Here is a 13877-nt window from a genome sequence, read left to right as displayed (position 1 = left end):
TAGGGCTCCTTTTAACCACGTCAATTTTACAGTACTGTGACTTGACAGACATTAATAGAGGCGTGCCTGATTTACTCAGGCATAAAAAAAAAAAAAGAAAAAACAACAGGGCTTGTACCTCATGTGAGTGTTGAGTATCTCACTGACGTGTATTTCTACACAGATGTGGTACACAAAATTGTGTAGGTATACACACACTGCAATTGCACTGCACATAACTGTCTTTCATGTTGTTTAGAAGCAGAGTTCAACCCTATTCAGTTTGCTTCCCATCTCACCAACATCAGACAGAAGCCTGGAGGTGAGCAGCACATTGGGCAGTGATTCAGTACACAGGATGATGCAGCACAATTTGTTTCGGCTTTTTGATATTCCGCATCTAACTGCTATGCATTGTTAATGCCGAGCTACTGATACAATAGTGGTAAGAAGTACAGTGAAAGAGAATGCAAACTAGTTTAATAATGTCTCCAGAGCTTTCCAAATGTGTGAGGCTATCCAGCCTGTTTACAGAATGCAGTCTGCTAGAATGAAAGAAAATCAAACCAAACCCTTGTCCTGAAGATATTATTGGCAACGTTAAGAATCCTATAGTACCCCAGGGACAGTAGTTGCATCCCTACCTCTCACTGCCTACTACTGTTAAAAATATTGTTTGGTTGCTTATTTATGTGGAATTAGCAGATTTGAGTGCATATTCAACATCTGCGAAAGCAGTTTCAGTTTAATAGGCTGAATCCAGCACCACATAATCACTTTTGGGAAGAATCTGAACAAATGGAATCATGTCTATAGTTTCATATTTTCCTTCTTTCTTCTGCAGCTCAGCTCTGATAACTGCTCACTGGGCATAAACCATGGCTCTTTAATCTCACTTTTTATTAAGCGATCACCAGCAGTTCAGAAATAGCCTTGTGTAACATATTAAGGTCCAAGTAAGCCAAATCAATGTTTCGGGGCTCTCATATGGCTTTCATATAGCTGAATGGAGTTCATCTTTTCACGATTGCAAACCTTCGAGTTGGATGTTAACACTTTTGAAGTAACTTCCAGTGCCAAAACGACGTTCCTCCCTTTCAGTTCAAAGAAAACACAACATCTGTCATAATGTGAAATGTAGATTTAATGCAAGTGTCAAGTCAGGCACTTGGTAATGAGGTAAAAACCCTTGAGATTTTAAGTCTCTCTTCCGTGCTATCCTGTTACAGGGAGGGGAAAGGAAAGAACTGTTTCTTTGGCACTTAGCAGCTTTTCTGCGTCGCTTATCTATCCTTCCTGGACATCTTCTGCGAATTAGTGTATTTTTCCTGGCGCTGTCCTCCTGAGGAGAAGAAGGTGCGATAATACTTGTTTTGTAACCGAGGGAAACTGAGGTACGGCCCAGACTGCCGAGGAGCCCCCAGACCCAGTTTTGGGGAGGGGGGAGTGGGGGGGGGGAATTTGGTAGGGGGCGATCGCAGGAGGCTTCGCGGGGCCGACAGCGGGGAGGGCTCCGAGAGCAGCGGAACGGAGCGGGGCGCGACGCGGCGGCCGGAGCTGTCACAGCAGCAGCCCCGAGTGTGCCGCTGGGCACGCCTGGAAGCGCCTTTATTTGCACTGGGGGAAGAGTGGGTTTGCGGTAAGGATCTGCAGGTCTCCTTGTAGGAGAATAAATATTTGCCCTTTGGATCCCCCCCTCCTTCTCTTCGCCCCCCGGTTTTCCTTCAGCCTTTCCCCCAGGAAGGTTGGAGGGATCGCGGCGCGGTACGGAGCGGGGATTTGGAGATGCAGATGTTACATTGCAGCGCTAACGCCGCCCGCGGCTGCAGTTGATCGGGATCTCGGACCGCGTCTTTTATCTCTTTTAGCTCGGAGGAGATTGCCCTCAATAGACGCGCCGTAAAAAGAAAAAGAGGGAGAGAAAAAAAAAAAAAAAGAAAAAAAAAAAAAAAAAAAAGAGAGAGAGAGATTGCAGTGCTGCCCTTGTTGCATCCCACTGCGAGGAGGTCCCGGCGGTCCCTTGGGAAAACCGGGTGTCGAGAGCAGGAACACGAGCGGCCACCGGGCTAATCCGCTCCTCCACCTTCCCGCTAGTACCTCCCCCTTCTGCTCCTTTCTTCAATAGCAGCCCTTTCTCCAAATCTCAGGTTACTTCGCTAAAGAGTTCTCAGCCCTATAGTTTCAGCCCTTGTCTCTGCCTCCAGCTCCTTAAGAGCCACCCAGCCCCAGCGATCGGATTGGGCAGCCCGCCTTGACACACCACTGTGCTGAGTGCTTGAGGACGTGTTTCAACAGATGGTTGGGGTTAGTGTGTGTCATCACACTCGAGTGGGGATTAGGGCAGAGAGGCAGCCCGGCTGGAGCTGTGTGGTCTTCCCCAAGTGGGAGCTGCGAGCAAAAGAAGAACCACCTAGCTTTGGGGGAGAAGAGAGAGGAATCCTCTCCAGCAGCTCAGAGGGGAAAATAAAAACCCCACACTTTATTCAGGTAAAGTAAAACGCACCTCCTGCTTTTTTCTTTTCTTTTCTTTTTTTTTTTTTTTCTTTTTTTTTTGGCTTTTTTTTTTTTTTCCTTTTTTTCTTTTTTTCCCCTCTCTCTTTTCCTTTCTCCTTCCCTCGGAGGAATGCTAGCACGGTACACTTGTCAAAGCCAGTTGTGCTGCTTTCTCAGTGCTGCTGTTGTGCGGCTGACAGATAGTAGCTCGCACAGCCCCGATGCTCGCTGCCCGCAGAGCTCGCGCCCGGGTCCCGCTGCGGAAGGTGCGCGTTGTGAAAGCTCTCCTGGAGCTTTGCCCCTCCCGCACACACGTGCGGACCTCCGGTGCTGCGTGGTCGGGCGGTGGGGGGAGTGGAGGGGGGGGCTGGATCGCAACCGAGGGTTTGTTCGGCTTGGAGATGTTCGAGCAGGGCAGCAGCCCGTCTGAGGCTCAGCTGCGAGGCAGTGTTTGGAAAGTGCATTTGAGATGTCTGTAAAGTTTGAGGAGTCCTTTATAGAGAGCTGGCGGGGGTTTCTACTGGTCGGTTTGGTTTACACATGGGCTTAAAGTCGGAAGAAAATCGGGAAAGTAAGGAGAAGGCAGCTCACAGGGTAATGCTGCAGCAGAGCAGATGGATGTAATTCATTTGCAGATCTGTCTGTGGAAGTTTTACAAGTCATTGCAAACTAAGTAGCATCCCTAGAATGGATCATTAAAGTCTCACTGTATGGATTCTGAACAAGAGACCTGAAGTGTTAATTAAATGTAAGGGGGAAAAAATGATGTTTGAGAAGGGATAGGGGGAGAAATGCAATAGGAATTTAGTTAGGGAAGCACTCTGCTATCATTTTTATTGAAATTAACTGCTAAATTCATTGATGTCTGCATGGGGGAAGCCCAGCAACTGAGGTGAGAAGTCAGAAATGCTATCCCTGGACTATGTCAACTTTTAGAGTTAGAATGGTCTCGTTGCATTACTCTGAATTACTAGAGAATGAGCTTTTTGCCTTTTAAGATAAATAATGTACTGTGTCTATGTCTTCCTGTGCAGAGCAACAACCTGATTTGTTTCTTCGCGCTATAACAGATCTTCACACTGTCTCGCACATACCTGTGTGCCTATGAGTTACTGGCCTCCTACTTGTGAAGGAAATCTCACACTCTCCTCACCACTTACAGGTGAGATTTTCTGTAAATAATGCTGTATATAATGTGTGCTGAAATGAGATCTGTGTACTAGGCTGAGCAAGGGGATTTATAGCTGGTGCTTTGGGATTTTGGCATTTGGTTGTGTAGTGATGCCCATAAAACCGTGTTTCAAGTTGCACATGGAGTTTTGTCTCAAACCAACTTTTTCTCTTTGGCCCCCTTACAGACTGGTGTTAGCCTGTATAGTGAGATACACTCTTTGGTAAGTGAGTAGCCACAAAAGGCACCACAGCAGTTCCAAACAATAAGGTAAATCCTTAATGAGGCAGCATGACTAGATCAATACTTATGTGGAAAAAACTTCACAGTTTTGACTTTTTTCTCAGTCTTTATCACTGGAAAAAGTGATGGAAACTTTACAAGCTTCCAAAAAAAAAAAAAAAAAAAAACCCACAAAAAAAAACAACCAACCAAGCCCCCTCTCTGTGACTCTGCATTAAAGCCTTTTATGCCATGTGCATTGAATTTCTCCTTTTCCCTCTTCCCAGCCTGTCTGTGAGAAGCCTATAAGCCAGCTTCAGCACGCAGTGCTTCAGCCATCCAAGCAGAATAAGGTGAGCACTGCAGTGCTGTGAGATGTTCAGCCTGTGCTGTCACAGCCCTCTCTGTGGGCACCATCAGGCCATAGATCACATCATCTATAAGAAAACATATTTTTTCCAGAAACTGAGTCTCTAACTGCACGTGCCCATCATGTAATTGCTTCAATAAGAAAAAAAAAAACAACAATGAAGTTTCTCTAGCACTGCCAGAAAATCCTGCCGAGAACTAGGAACAGCAAATCATGTTTTTCCTTCCTTTATAATGATGGGGCTGTTTAAAAGACAATGCCCACAGGGCAGTCCAGCTTCTTGTCAAAATGTAATCTACTGTTCCAGATGGTAAACATTCAAAGACATATTTATGGTGACTTCTACATACCTGCCTTTGACATTGGCTTTTTTTTTTTTCTTCCCTAAGAGCACTTGTGCTGGGTACACACATGAAGTTCCCATTAGCATCCCAGCAGCTGTAAAAGTGTTCAGAACTCTCAGAGATGTTCCTCACAGTGAGATAAAAGTAATCTGAGGGAGAGATCTGAGACCGGTGCGACTTTAGGACATCCGTGATACGCTCAAGGTTAGAAATTCCAGGGGAACAAAAAAATCCATAAGCCACTGTATGAAAGCTGTAAGATGTTCTTGTTGCGGCTAATTCATCTCTGTTTGATAGGGAATGCTGAACATACCAGGCATGTCTGTACTATCAACTGCGTTTGTGATGTGAGGGAATCTGCAATGCACAAAATGTGGTGGGTTTGTTTTTCCCCCATGTATCCCCTCCACTCCTAGATACTGGAATCACAGCATCATAGAATGGCTGAGGCTGGGGGGACCTTAAAGCTCATGGGGCTCCAGTCCCCTGCTGTGGGTACTGGTGACCGGATTGGTATTGATAGTCTTCATAGTTTTTTTTTTCCCCACTGCTCCAACCAGTGAGACAGAGCTCAAGAGAACGTTTTCCAGTCCGAGTGTGTTCTGCTCTGAATTGTCTTAATTATGTGTCAGTTTATTGCTTGTCAGGAGCTTCCTCTTCTTATCACGTTATAATCAAGGTGGGTGAGCTTGTTCCGTCATATTGCACAAGTTTCTCCTGCTTGGCATGGCTTTTTGGCTTTTCGCTGAATTTGTCTCAGTTTCAGAGAAAAAAAAAATAATTATGATTGGTGTAATATAACCCTAAAAAAAAAAAGGTAAGTTTCCAAATGGCATGTAAGTACATCTTCAGAAAGTAGGCTAGATGAGAGGTTGTTAGGGAAAAATGCTTGTAGGGAGCCTGAAGTGTCCCAGAGATGGCAAGGATCAGCATGAAAATGATGGTAATTGGAACTGATAAAAACAGTTTAAAATGTTGTGATGTGAGGGACAGCATTTTCAAATGTGGAAGACATTAGAAAAGCCCACCCCACTCGGTGGATGTTAAATAGAGATGGAAAAAATTATTTTGAAAGATTTCCAAATTCTGTTCTGCCGAGGTCACTTTGTTGCAGCCTATTTGGTGGTTTGCAGTTGATTATCTAGCTTTGTTTAACTTACATGCCTCATTTGGTGTTAGGTGTTGGTTCGTGCAGTTTGAGTGCTGCGTAACAGCAGGCTCGCTCTCATCTGGGAAGGCCAGACATTGGTCTGGGTGTGATGAGAGCACTGGCCTCCATGATTTCCTCCACTTTAGAAAGGGCTTTGGAGATTTGTGTTTGAGTGGGTAGGCAGACTGATGTGATAACAATTGAGAAAACGCCTTTCTGAGTGCCCTGAGAGCTGCAGCCTTCAACAGAGAAGGGGGTCCCGTGACAGCTCTGTAGTGACACAGACAGAATCCAATTAGTGGCCACTCCTGCTGGTGATACGAGACCACTCCTAACAAATTTTCCACCATTGCCACCCTCATTGTAATCCCATCCACGATCCCGATAATGGGATCACGAGTATGTTTTAAGAAGGCCTGTTTAAATTTTAACTACTATCTGAGGAGGCTTTGAGGATGTGAGATTAAAGGCATTGAATGGTGCAGCTCACACAGAGCTACGTGATGTGCATGTCACCCCGCAGCCGCTTCTCCCATGTTATATTTTCTCAGTACCTCAAACACAGAGCTACAGAGTTGGGTATTGGGGGTGGATGTACATGGTGAGTATTCCATTGAGTCACACTGTCTGCGATGTGGTTACCTGTGGATCTTCACAGCTACAAGTATGAAACGCAGCAGGAGATGGGAGATGACACCCATCTTTTGTTGTGCTCCTGCAGTGGCAGCAAGTCACCTTGTTTCTTCCTTAAACAAGTCCTAAACCATCATTCTCTGCTTTCACATCTGGACAGCAACCTGTTATTTGCTTCCCCAACAACTTTTTTTTTTTTTTTTTTTTTTTTTTTTTTTTCCCCCCACTTTTTTTGCTGCAACACATTCTTATTTAGGCTTTCCCTACCTTCTCTGTTTCCATATGATCAGTCACTCTGCTTGGTCTTGCCAAGCAGTGCACAGTAGATTCTGTTGGATGCTTGTAGGATACCTAAAATGGAACAACTCCTAATGCCTCCACCAGTATTACCTCAGATTGCAGTACAGTAACATCTGAATTGCCAAACCAAACAGCTTTTATCTTGCAGCAGAATCATTTTAACATGTTTTAGGTATGTCAGTATAATCCTTTTGAGAGCCTCTCTAAGATCTTTCCCTGGTAAGATGAATTCTGTTTTAATTTTTGGTGTTGTATGACCTTTATTTTCTGAAAAAAGGTAGTATTCAATTCACCTCTTGGTTTGTGCAGACCACACAGCTGTTTTGATATCAGTTATTTCCCAGAACTTCAATTTCCCCTTTCAGAAACTGTTTAAAACCTCTGGTGAAGTCTTTCTTGCTGTGATTGCTCTATCAGTGTTGGAGCTCTGAGCCTTCCTGGCTTTAGCCATCACTGGCAATTTGATTCTAGTAAAACATTTCAGTAATATAGATGAGCTCTTTAGACAGGAGTTCTTTACTATGTTCTTAACATTTTGCTTTGAATTATTTTATAGCAAAAAATTGACTCCATGTTATCTTGTAATTGTTATTTTTCCCTATAGAGATGGTAGTACAGGTGAAACTTGAAACTGTTCTTTTTTTTCCACCACATTTATCACAGATGGTGTGGTAATACCATTGCTTATGCTGGAAGATTGCTAGATGTGGTTCTATGCTGTTTAGTAGAGCAGTGCTAGATTTTCCACAGAATAATTCACGGAGATTCTAAATGAAAGCAAAACACTGAAAATCAATCATTTTATGTTTGGTTTAAAAAAAAATAATCTCTCCTGATGTTGTCTGAGAATAATTATGGCATTCCATGTTGCCATCTCTCTGATGTGACTCTACTGCATCCTACCAAGGAGAGATGCTGTTCCACAGCAGCTGTATTTTTGTGGTGCTCCCCAGGAGGTGAAGTCTGTTGGAAAACCCACAGAGAAAATGGGGAAACCTTTGGCACAAGAATTCTGGAGAATAAATGTAACAGGGAGCTGAAAAGAGGGATTGTTTTTCTGAAAAGCATCCATAAAAACAGAACAGTGGTCTGTTCCAGTATTGTAATTGCAATGCGCCAAGATGTTCATTATTTTAGCGTGTGCACTGTTTTGTCTGTTTTCACTTACGAAGAGAAAAATGTGTTACCAAGCCCATAAATGTCTGCAGAACTGCTGAGTCCCCTGACTTTTATCAGTAGCCTCGTGATATTTAGCCTCCTTTGTAAAGCATCAAGTGTTAGGGTTAAGATCTTGCTTGAGAAGTTCACATCTCTCCGTTCTGGTTTTTAAATTTAATCCCTGTATTTGCTGAGGAAGCTGACGTGCACACAGCTCCAGAAAAGCAGAGAAAACTAACGGGAATCCCAAATCTTGCTATGTGAACAAAGTGGGTTTGTGTTCATTATGCATGGTGGCTATAAAAATTACCTGAGGTTTGCTGTAATCAAATTCCCCTTGGTATTTCTGATCATTTGTCTGATAATTCCCATTTGGTACAGAGGTTTTATCACAGCAGAGGGCGAGGCTCCTTGTCTACGCTTGTTGCCCTGGAGAAAGTCATCCTCAATTCTCCCATCCTCTGCCTGCAGGTGTGCGTTCCCTTCTCCTCCCTTGTGCCAGGTCTGGCACCTGACTCACCACCCCATGAGCTCACTGAATCATTGGGAAGCTGCGTTTGCTGCTGGTTTGGTGAGCTGATTCAGCTCAGCAAGCAGGCAGACAGCTCAGCATCCAAGCAGAAGCTGGTGGCTTGGGGTGAAGGGCAGAAACATGGCCACCACTTGAGGGGTATGAGACCATACCTGGTGACTCTCACTCTGTGTACTGGGACACTGCATCCGACTGTGGCAGAATGCCTAGTAACAGACACGTGCCAGCATGGTGATGTGCACAAGGTTTGATGTACATGCTTCTAATGAAAGCATTTTGGAGAAAATTGTTGCGGAGTTACTCAGAAGATAGAAAGACCTGCTTGTTTTTTTTTTTGACATTTTAAATAGACGACTAATCTTTGAGAGAAATTAATACAAAGTATGGGGATAAAAGGGTAAATAAATGCAAACGCTTGCCTAGGTACTGCTTTAATGAGATGCTGAAGGTGGAATCCAGTGTGCATGGCTAGGGCATTTGAGGTGCTTCTGAATGTTAAATACTTACAAAGCAGCCACCTAAAGGCAGGCACTCTCTCTAATCAGTGAGTAGAGTCCCTCTGAAGGCCTTCAGGCATTTCAGTTAGGTTGACAGGATTTCCTTTTAGAAACCTTCGAAGACACTTGCTTCTTTCATTGTATATGGAGGGAATGGAGCTTCCCCACTTATTTTTACCAGGATTGCTTAGGAGTTAAGCTGGAGGGACTTGATATCACCTTGAGTTACTTGGTTGATCCACAGATCAGTGATGATATGGATAAATGTTGTCTGTGTTTGAACAGCCGTGATATAATTCCTAAAGTATCACTTCAGGGTGTCTCATACACTTTCTGCAGAAGAAAGCATGAAGCAGGTCTCTCATTTGAACAGCAGGAACTGTGAATCACTTGAAGAAACTATGACACTCAATTTAGATAAATGGTATTGAGTATTCCTTAGCAGAGTCTGTTGTCACAGGACAAGGGGAAGTGATTTCAAACTAGAAGAGAGGAGATTCAGACTGGATATGAGGAAGAAGATCTTTATAATAAGAGTGAGGCCCTGAAGCAGGTTGCCTGGAGATGTGGTGCATGCCCCATCCCTGGAGACCTTCAAGGTCTGGACGGGGCATTGAGCAGTGTGCTGTAACTCTAAATACCCCTGTTCATTGCAGGAAAGTTGGACTGGATGGCCTTTAAAAGTTTCTTCCAACTCAAATGATTCTATGATTCTACTAGCCCTAGAAATGGAACTCAGAACTTATCCAGGGTGTCATCAGCTTCTGTACTGGGCTATGTTGACAACAAAAATGCACAGCCTTTACTTTATAAATCATTAAAGTTGCAGAAAAATGTTTTAAAAATTGCCCACTATTGTTAAAGGAATGACCAAAGACTGTGGGGTTGATGAAGTTGAGGAGGATCAGAGGGCCTGCAAGCACTAAAGGTATCGTGAGGAATAGCAGATGGTCTTACAGGTCTTATATCTTTGCCTAATGTGGGACAAAAAGTAGAAGAAAGACAATGAAAATCTTAAAAGGCCCTGTATCCATATTACTGGATGTAGTTATGCTTACTCTTTTGAGGGTTACCACCCACTGACTTGGCTGCTTTAAGGCATGCTAGTCAAAAATTAAAGAACAGTAGCACAATAATAAACAGAATATGCTGTAAATAATCAACACAGGATACCTTTTAACTTGTGCTTTTTCCAAGGACTGCAGAAATACTAATGATAGCAGATTTTAGAGTAGTATTTGGGTTTTGGTAACTTGCTAGCGATAAGAAAGTGTGCATTAAGTCAAGCTACTCAGTCATTTTTAGCAAAAATTCCCCTGGTGTCATTCCTCACTATTTTAGTGAATAAAAGCTGTAACATCTGAATTTGTGAATGTATCCCTAATAAAACACATGAATTTACCTTGGATTGTTGTAATCTATTCTACATCTAGAGCCAATTTATGAACTGAGACTGCAACATTATCTGTTTGGCCACAGTTGTGTAGGATTTAGGGAGACCGTTACCATAGTTAGACCAATAAAAATGTTCTGAAGCTAACCCAAGTTTATCTTCCAGGCATTCCAGTAGTTTCTTTTATCTCTGTATCTGTAGAAGGTCAGCATTTCTTATCTCACTGTAAACTTCAATCTATTGCTGGCATATAGGCTCATAGAGCAAGACTTCCCATACTCTGCTGCTCTGCAAACTCTATTCCTAAGAGCAAAAGGTAGCTGAGTTAGTTTCTTGATCTTCTTGGTATGGAGAATTCCTCTAAAACATGAGCTCTCTGAAGTGGGGAATGGTAAAATGAAGAGAGGATGAAGGATGTATAGTCAGGGATTGCGGTGCTCCTTAGAAGAATAACAAATATAGAAGGATGTGCCATCACAGAGGTGCTGGAACAGAAACATCCCCTTTTAGTTCTCCTGCATCTTATGCAGTTCAAAACCTATTTTCCCCATCACTAGCTTGTTCTGCAAATTTTTCTTTTCCTCAAATTCAAGGCTTCTTGCACCTCAGCAATTTGTGAATGTAGTATAACCGTATTTCAACAAACAGGTCCCTGTTACAGGATACTGTGGGTACTTTCCATATAAAAAGTTGTCTGTCAAATCCTGTGAATCCTTTTTAGTGTTGCCAGGGTGGACTGGAAAAGCTAGATAAAAGGAGGGCCTGGTTAGCTAGAACTGAAGTCCATGCTGTCTTGGGTGTTGTACAACCAAATCATGAGATTGTTCATTTTGACAATTTGTTAGGGGCACGTATTTAAGTCTGGAGAATTCACCACCATTCTGGCAGCTGTGCAGCATGGGCATCATGAGAAGACCGTGTGTGCTTTGTGTAGTTCTCCTTTTGTGTGACATAAAAGAATCTTTGATTAGTATCAGAAACCTATGGAGTTGTTGGAGGTAATCACATGCTGAGGAGCCTGAACACATCCCCGTGTGCTGACTGATTCTGTGATCGTACCCAGGAGTGAACCACACTGCTGACTTGGTGCTGCTTCTCCCTTGTGCCCTGGTATAGCTGTTTTCTACATTCTCTGCACCAGCAACTCCAGGATGAGTAATGCTTCTGCTGAGAACTGTCTACTTCTCTCCTCTCCTGCTGATTGCTAGTGGAAGTGCATGTACACGGTTCAGGGGTTCTGGTGCAAAGTACAGTGCAGAGCAGCCCTTTAATTTGCCACGGGAATATTTGGCCTTCAGAGACAGTTCAGATACCGAGCAACATGTTCTACATTTATTGCACTGATACTGCTCTACACCACAGCCTTAACTGAACACCAGAGCTACCACGACAGCAGAAAAGAAACACGAATATGTGGAGCACCAGTGTGTTGAATCTAGTAGCTGTGAGCTATTCACTGGGGTTTTTTAGTATTCAGCCACCTACAGCTGCCAGAACTGCCACTTCCCTAGCCTGCAACAGAAGAATGTGCTGGGCTTTTCAGTTTGGAATTGATCTCAGTAATGCGTCTGGGTATTTATGGGTCCGGGTGTTTTTGAAGTCATACCTTGCTGTCAAACAACTCATCTTCAAAAAAGCTCTTGCAGTTAGTTTGGATGAGAGCATAACACTAGGCAGTGCACATCACCAAGGATGCCTCACCTCAGTCTTCCAGACACGTTGCTGAGTCACATCTGGCATGAAATGAGGAGCCCTTGTCTCTGCCCTTATCTTCAAAGCTCTGCGTGGGCCCCTCATTGTTTGAAGAAGATTTTGCCCTGCTTTATCATGAATCTTTGGCATCTACACTTTATAGGAGCTATGTTACTCTACAGGAGAGGATAAAATTGCAAGTGGGCAAAAATTGCCATTCTGAGCCTACAGATACAAGCATCTCCAATGAGTCTGTATGGATAGGCAACTTCTAAAATAGACAAAGTTGGAATTTGAATCATGGCTGGTAGATCCTCCAGGGAATATTAATCCCATTTGTCAAGTAGAGGATGGAAGGAAAACCCATACTCTCCCCTTGGTAGTTTGTCAGTGCTTCTTGCACACTGGATCTATTGACTCAAGGTATACCTATCTCTTCTTTCAGAAGATATCCTGAGTACAAGTGTTGCATAATCAAGCACTTCAAGGCATTTACCATGTACTAGATCTTACCGTGCAGTACCTACCTTTTAGCTGCTGTAATGGATGTGGGTAGCTGATAGTTTTAAAGAGGAACTAGTCTATTTTATCGGTAATTTGGAGCTACAGCTAACTACCTTGATTTCAGTCCTACTTTTTTGTAGTGCTGGAAGAAAATTCCTTCTTCCTTAGAAACCTCATGTAAAATAAACATCTACTATGGCTAAAGCCATATACACTCTGGGAACTGTTCAGCTTACAGTACGTGGGATGGAAGATTGCCTTGGGCACACACATTATGTGATTTGCAAAGGCTGGAGGTATTACTTCTGCTGTTTCTCATGCATCCTTCATATTTGTATTCATTTTGTATACAGTACATACACTGTTTTCCATTTATTCTCTTATTTTTGTTTCTCCTACTTAAAGTCCTTATGCTCATTGCTGTCAGGGAACTGTTTTAAATGAAAATGTGGAATAGTTTTAATGAATTAAAGCTGAAAGAATGTGAGCTTAATATTTTACATTTTAGATCTTTTCCTTGGTGAAGGTTAAGTGCAAAAAATTTTGTCTGCAGCCTTTCTAGCTTAAGCAGAAAGACTTTCCACAGTTCAGGTTTAAATTCTCTGCTATGGACATTCAGTTTTCCTGAATCAAAACTGTTAAACTGAAGTGAATAGCTCATGGCAATGATGATGAAGTATCAAGCCTTCATCTCTCATGTCTCTAGTTCTATTTTGCTAGTGATGATTTTGCCAGTTCTGTTGCTAGCACTGAACAAATCTCAGCAACAAAGCTCAGTTTGGTTAATGGGTTCCTTGCAAGCATTTTCCTTATTGGTATTAAGAACAGATGTAAAGAATTCTTACATTTGCACTGTATGAACGTAGATTTCATTGCTTCTGTAAAAACCTAGAAATGTTGCTACATTTTCCATCTGTATCAGGGCACCTTTTGTGCCTGCTCTAACATACATGGGGTGAGACAGATTGCTTTCAACTACTGAGGATGCTATTTGCCTGTCCCGCTTGCTTCAAAATCCTCTGGCAGTGTGCCTGTAAAAGAGCTTCAGAGGATCGATGTCCTCAGGGTGCTGCTGCCTTTAATGGAAAGCTTGTTGTGTTCTTCAGTTGTCTGACTCTTGAGAGGGAAAGAGTGAGGTCTAAATCTCTCTCTTGCCCTCAGTGCTAGTAGTACCTATTGCAAATTATTTTAGTTTCAGATGTCTTCATTTGTTATGCCACAGCAAATTTTGCTTGACATCACAACATGCAGAGACAGTGGTAAGAGCTGACTTGTAATGCAGGAAGTGAAAGCCATTCTTTAACCTCAAATTTTATTTTCGTTTAATTCTCAATTTAATAATGCCACTTTTTCCCTCCTAGAATGCAATCACAATAGTAGCCCTATGTTCTCCCATCAATAATCCGAATAGAGGTGTTCAAGTTTATTCCTTAGCTCTC

The 13877-nt window shown here is 42.9% G+C and overlaps 1 protein-coding gene across 3 annotated transcripts in view; it reads left to right on the top strand.

Annotated features, from left to right (window-relative positions):
- The first annotated feature begins 2319 nt into the window (after positions 1-2319).
- SULF1 (sulfatase 1) overlaps positions 2320-13877 on the top strand; it is a 125686-nt gene continuing 114128 nt past the window's right edge. For all 3 annotated transcript variants that reach the window (XM_042809090.1, XM_042809091.1, XM_042809092.1), the window contains exons 1-2: positions 2320-2466; positions 3507-3634. The gene's annotated coding sequence lies outside the window, so the exon portion shown is untranslated. The remainder of the gene's footprint in view (positions 2467-3506; positions 3635-13877) is intronic.

This window comes from Centrocercus urophasianus, unplaced genomic scaffold (genome assembly GCF_019232065.1).
Source record: "Centrocercus urophasianus isolate 14NV4802_14NV808 unplaced genomic scaffold, USGS_Curo_1.0 seq_11, whole genome shotgun sequence".
NCBI classification, from domain to species: Eukaryota; Metazoa; Chordata; class Aves; order Galliformes; family Phasianidae; genus Centrocercus; species Centrocercus urophasianus.
Note: the sequence above shows the minus strand (reverse complement) of the source record. Positions and strands in the feature narration are given on the sequence as shown.